Below are 6731 nucleotides of genomic sequence, written 5' to 3'. Positions count from 1 at the left end.
CCTGGGCCCGGAACGCAGCGCTCTGAGGCCTCCTGGGCCCGGAACGCAGCGCTCTGGGGCCCCCTGCGCCCCGAACACAGCCGTGTGTAGTCCCCTGTCCCCCAAGCACAGCAGTGTGTAGTCCCTTGTCCCCAGAACACAGCGCTCTGTAGCCCCCTGTCCCCGGAACGGAATCAGAGAATCATTATATTTGGAAAAGAGCTTTACAATCATTGAGCCCAACTGTTCTCCCAGTACCTCCAAGCCCAGCTCCAAACCATGTCCATGGTCACATCCACGCATTTTTCTGACCACTGTCAGGAGTGGTGATTCCCCCGCTGCCCTGGGCAGCCTGTTAAACCAGGTAAACCCAGCCATGGGATTCATTCAGTGCTTGACTTGATTAGTACTTATCAAAGGCAAAGGGTTCAATAAAGGAAAACACAACAAAAATATAATTAAGTTCTTAACCTTTTGCAATGCTGCTTGATGAAACAAATACTGTAACGGTTTTGAATGTAAAAGAACTGGGGCAGATCTTTATCCCAGGGACAAAACAGAAATTGAAGGAAATATTTCTTCCTAAACTGTATAATTTTAAATCACATTATGATGGCAAAACAAGAATATAATCTCTGCAATTTGTACATGCAGAAAGTACATGAAGATTTTTTTCTTTTTTTTTGTCCGGTAGTATACAGTTCATTTTACCAATTTCATAGAATTTGATTTCTGGTAATTCTTTATAGATGGTTTGATGCAAAACAGTAATTAATAAATCTTCCTATTTATTTGCCTAATATGCTGTCATATGGATCTTATATTTCACTTTACTTGTTTGGCAGCCAAGCACATTCTTTGACTGCCTGTTTTAATCCTGCCTTCAAGTCTCTTAACATAAACAAAGATAATCCATCCAGAATCTTCTTCCTCCCTGATAATTTTTTCTTCATCTTCTTCTGTGTACAACTTTGTATTTTTATTCCCAAAGAGCCAAGCGTACAGACCTACATTTTACAGCCCTGAACATTATTTTACTGAGAAGAACTATAAGTGAGTGTTAACCACCAAATTGTATTGAATGCCATAGAGCATTTGGCTATTTCATTTCTCTCATGCAAGGCAGGGAGCATGAAGCCCTCTCTAAGACAGCTATGCTTATTAACAGTGTTTAATTAGCTAGATGAATATAGCACAGCTGAGCTCAGAACATGGCCTACCTCATTGCCACACAAATGGGAAGCAAGCATGTGTTGTGGTTTGGGATATGTTTTCCTTTGATTTGTTGAGTTTTGGAGGCAAAAAGCCTCTAAAGATGACATCAGAAGTCATCCAAGAACTTACAGCAGCAATGAGAGCATTATGAGCTACTGTCATCTTTTCAAGTCGCTAACACACATCATAGACAAGATGCTCAGAAGTGATGTGGCTGCCTTGCAAGTGATATAATCTTCAAACTAAGAGGAAATTTAAGATAGAAGGCAAAGAGGTATCACAGATACAGTGAGGAAACCCCACCTTTTGAAGTTATAGTGGAGAAAATAAGGGGCTGAAGTAAAGAAATGCTGAGTATCTTGTCTTCAGCAATCCTTCAGGGAGTTATCAGTTTCCAGTGTGAATTTAGATAGTTGCTGGGAACATCTTCATTGTGCAAAGTGTGGCATCCACATCAGAGGTGTGTAGGTATGAGCTCTGATTGATCTGCACACCTGTATCTCACTGATTTGAGTGAAATAAAATTTTTAGAATCATTGTGCTTTATGTCATTGAAAATCTGATCATCTAAGTTTGATTTTGAAACCTGAAAATGAAAAGAATTTTTAATGTCATACAGTATTATTCATGGTATCTAAAGTGGAAATAAAACACTGATTGTATTTTACTACTATTAAATCTATTTTTATGGCCCTCCAATGACACAAACTGAGTGAAATATCTTTGGATATCAGCAACATTCCCATTTAATTCATTGAGCCAGAACTTCACTCCATGACTTCTACTCTGTTTCCATAGCAAAGAACAAAATTTTTCTCATCAGCAGCAGAGTTTCTCCCTTTAAAGCTTGCACTTACTGGTTAAATGGGAATGCTTTTTGTAAAAACACCTTTTTTTTTTTTTTTTTACAAAGATGCAGCTTGTTTCCCTTTGATCTTGTCCCATGATAAAACAACCCGTTTCATATACATACATTGGAAAATGCTAAAATTCTTGGATACCAGAAGAGTGTTCTTGAATGCAGAGAGAACCATTCTTACATCATGGTGCAAATTTGATGCCCTACATTAATACAGACTCTGCAAGAGGCAGTACAGTTCGAACAATCAAGTCAAAACAAAACAAAACAAAAGGATGCAGGATCTTCCTTTTCACCACAACTAAAGCTTGCTTGGAATTAGCTTTGAGTAAGGCTGCTCCAGCCTGGATTGTGGCTGGAGTGGGCCTTTCAGTAGTTTAGCTTACATCTGCACCAGTGGAAGGGAAAAGAGTGATGCAGGGGGCTTAAAATACATTGCAATCTCTTTTGACTTAGAGAATTGGACTTGAAATCCCACATGATTTTTCCTTAAAGAAGAAAAATGAAAACAGGTATTTCTTTAATGCAATTCTGTTCATTTGCAAAGGATGTTTACAATTATTTCCCCCATGCTCTTAGGAAGACTATTTTGCTTTGAGCACAGGTTTGTCCTTTCCTCTGGGTAATGTTTTCTATAGAGCTGATTTCCATTCACTTTTTAAGATCACGCTTTTGTGGCCATCTTTGACGTGTTTGTGATGGGTTTGCAGTTTCTCTTTTTTGCACGTACATACAGACACACACAACCTACATAACTGTTGCATTTGGTGTGAGAAACTCACTAAGTGCCTGTACCATCTGGCCCAGCCACAACAGTGCACATTTGCATGTGGTCTGGCTCCTGGGTGGCATTTTTGCATTGTTTCAGCCCTCCCTAGACAAAGAGGCATTTAATTGTGTCTTCAATGAGCCTGAACAGGAGACAGCTACCAAGAGCTTCACTGGGAAAGGGGGTCTGCCCAGCCCCCATGGCTGCAATGTAGAGAAGCAAAGCGAGGAGGGGGAGCCCAAGCTGAGGTGCTCTCTTAATTAAGTAATGTCAAATTCAGTGGCTAATTTGTTCCTGAGCTGCAGCTGTCTCAGCTGCCAGCTGCTCTTGCTTTTCTGTGGCTGCTCTCTGACCCATGAGACATCACTGACCTCCCCTTCTGCCCTCTGCTGCCCTCACATTCTCCCAGCCCTGCATCACTCTGGAGAAGCTGGGAGGACAGCAGCGGGCACAAATCAAGCATCATGAATGGGCTATAAATTCATGACTCATGTGCTGGTCTCTGTGTGTGTTGGTCTGTAACACAGGGGGACAGGCAGCCAGAAAGGGATGTGAAAAGCCTGACGGAGAAAAAAGACCTCTGCTCAGGTAAGGTCATAGCAAAGGTCAGTGAACTTCCCCAGTGAGAATGAGTGTGCCACCAGATAATGAGAAATGACATGGATGGACTTCCAGCATGCAGGAGCCAGTTCACTTTGTAAATCAGAACATCAAGGCCAAATTGGAAAACAAAAGCATTGAAATACCACAGAAACCACATAATTTTTAATATGGGGATGATGATGTAGGGCTGTTTAAAAACCATTTCAACAGCAAACCCTAGGCCAAATCTTTCAGGGTTTGTTATTCTAAGCTGATCTGCCATTGCAGTCTGTGTTCTTTCCAAAGATTGCAGAGAACAAGTACACAAGTTTGCAAATTCCTCAATTAGGGGGCTTGCTGTTCTTTAAATTACACATACATTTAAATTGTTTAATTAATACATGCATCCTTGGCTTCTCTAAGGAAGCAGGGAAACAGCATGCCTTTAATTTGCACTTCAGAAATGCAGCACATAAATGAAATCAAATAACAGAAGGAACCCCATCTACTAGTTAGAGCAGGAGTCCTCTTCTTTTCTTACATGCCTCCTTGTTGACCACTACAAAATGAGCACAAGCATATACTGACATTGTCCCAGTAAGGATGAAAGACAAAAATAGGAATAAATTGTGAATTTATATTCAGATATGAATTTGAATGTGAATTAGATGATCATAAAATTTAGTAAAGTATCCTTTTTCATCCTAATAATAAAAATTATTATTAACGATTGTACTGAAATCTCATCAAAAAGCAGATGATGACATTTGAGCAGGAAACAGACATCAAAACGAGATCAGCCAGTATACTTCAGGATTTTTACACCATGTCAGTGACAACAGGTACTTGGAAACCCTGCTTAACCAGGTAAACAATGTCTGCAACTCCTCAGGGTTCCTTAAATGGAACAAAGAGGCAACTAAAAGGTATGAAGGTACCTGTCCTGCTTTGCTTGATAGCTTGGTTTGTTGGTTACTTGGAAAAGTAGCAATGATTTTTCACAGTATAGCACCTGCTAGCACATGGGTCATTAAGGAGTGATTCTGCCTGTTCAGAAACATTTTCCTTTAGAAAGGTCAAAATAAGCACTCAATGATGTGTCCTTTAAAGATATTCCATGATGTTGGTTGGCAGTTGGTTGCCTATCCTAAGAATTTGGACATTAAATACTGTCACAGCATGAGCTGCATGAATTAGAACACAGCTATTTTCACTTGTTTAAGAAAATAATTATTGTAATCTTTGTGTTTTGCAGGCACCCTAGAAACATTCCTATTTTGCTCTGACAGTGAATTCATGCTTTCTACAAGTGGTAGGCTACAATACAAGTATTATCAATACTGGAGAAATGAAGGTGAGAACTGTCAGAAACACAGGTGTCCACCTGCAACTACACTTCAGTAATAGCATGAGATCAAATTCCTTTGGTTAATTTGCCATGCTAAGTGAAACAGCTTTTCACACAGCAAACCTGGATCATGCACTGTATCTGCTGCCCTTGTCCTATAGTTGGCTGGGCTACTTAGCCACTTTTTGCCAATTAATGCTATCATAATGCATCAAGTAGATTTATATGGATATACTCATTCTGAAAAAACAGGATCTATGCTTTTCTGTTCTGGGAAGGCAGAAATTTTCACCAAACCTCTAGCCTAGGAGATAAGCCTAAGCCCCTAAGCCTAAGAGATAAAGATTTTTTAAATTACTGTTATTCTTTATTAAAGATGGGGACAGAAGACCACGGGAAATAAGACAGTTGCAGAAAATACTGAGATTATAGTTTGGATTTTGAATCACACTTTCTGGAGAGTCATCTGGATGCTGGGAAATCAGGAGAATATTTTGTGTACTAAGGTCAGAATAAGGATTGGTGCAGTTTCATTGAAGTTAATGGCGCTAAAGTAGAAAGACAGAATCTCATCTTGCAAAGTTTTAACTGAAGTCATAGTCTGTACTTGCCAGTAGTGGGAAGACAGATGAAATTTAAACAAGGAGTGGGATCCCAGTACTAAGGGTGGATCTTGCAGATACATGCTCTGAAGTGTTTTGCAGCTATTCTCCCACTCAATAGGCATCTCCCTGTGCTCTTTTTGAAAAAAACAGCTTATTGACATGAACCAGTAAAAAGCATCTTGCACTGATATTAAGTTAGAGATGTTTTAGTACATAGGACAGTGATCATTCCTCTGTGATACTGCTGAGGCTGCATCTCAAATCCTGTGTTCAGTTCTGAGCCCCTCACTACAAGAAGGACATTCAGGTGCTGGAGCATGTCCAGAGAAGGACAATGGGGCAGAGGAAGGAGCACAACTCTGGTGAGAGGCAGTTGAGGGAGCTGGAGGTGTTTAGCCTGGTGAAAAGGAGGCTCAGGGAGGATCTTATTTTTCTCTACAATTGCCCAAAAGGAGCCTGTAAGCCACGTGGGGGTTGGTCTCTTCTCCCAGGTAACAAGTGACAGGACAAGAGAGAATGGCCTTGGGTTGTGCTAGGGAAGGTTTAGATTGGATATTAGGAAAAGTTTTCTTCATGGAAGGGGTTATAAAGCATTAGAACAGGCTGTCCAGGGAGATGGTAAAGTCACCATCCCTGGAAGTGTTCAAAAAACATGGATATGACACTTGAGGACGTGGTTTGGGGGTGACCATGGTGGTGGAGCAATGTTGACAGCTGGACTTGATGACCTTAAAGGTCTTTTCCAACCTTATCAACGCTATGATTCTACATTGACACTAAGTTTGACAACACCCAGAGAACATAAGCATAGTCATCTTACAGGCACAGGTAGTCTTTTTTCACTCTCTAACCCATGCAAATGGAAGAAATATAATATATGCATTAATCACATTTATTTTTATGACAGATCATTGGTTTCTAGTCTTTCTCTTTCCAGGAAGACAATCAGCATCCTTCATGTGACAATGCCACCTTGACTCTGCAGCCTGTTTTTCTAATTTTAGTTACTGCCTTACTGAATATTGAATTTGTGATGGTTTTACCTGGGTTAAAAATAGAGCAAAAGAATTGTTATAAACCACACAGACAGACCTACATACCACAGCCCACACTCCATAATAAAGAAGATATGCTTGAAAAATTTCTTGTACAGCCTCGCAGATGAAAACTACGGGAAGTTCTTCACGGAATCAATTAGGGTTGGAGGGGAGCTCTGGGGACCATCCAGGCAGGGGCACCCAGAGCAGGAGCGCGTCCATGTGGGTCTGGAGTGTCTCCAGAGAGGGAGAGTCCAAGACCTCCCTGTTACCCTCATTGTAAAGACGTTCTTCCTCATGTTGAGGTGAAACTTCTTGTTCTTTAGTTTATGGCCGT

This window comes from Camarhynchus parvulus, chromosome 4, assembly GCF_901933205.1.
Source record: "Camarhynchus parvulus chromosome 4, STF_HiC, whole genome shotgun sequence".
In the NCBI taxonomy this organism is placed as follows: domain Eukaryota; kingdom Metazoa; phylum Chordata; class Aves; order Passeriformes; family Thraupidae; genus Camarhynchus; species Camarhynchus parvulus.
Note: the sequence above shows the minus strand (reverse complement) of the source record.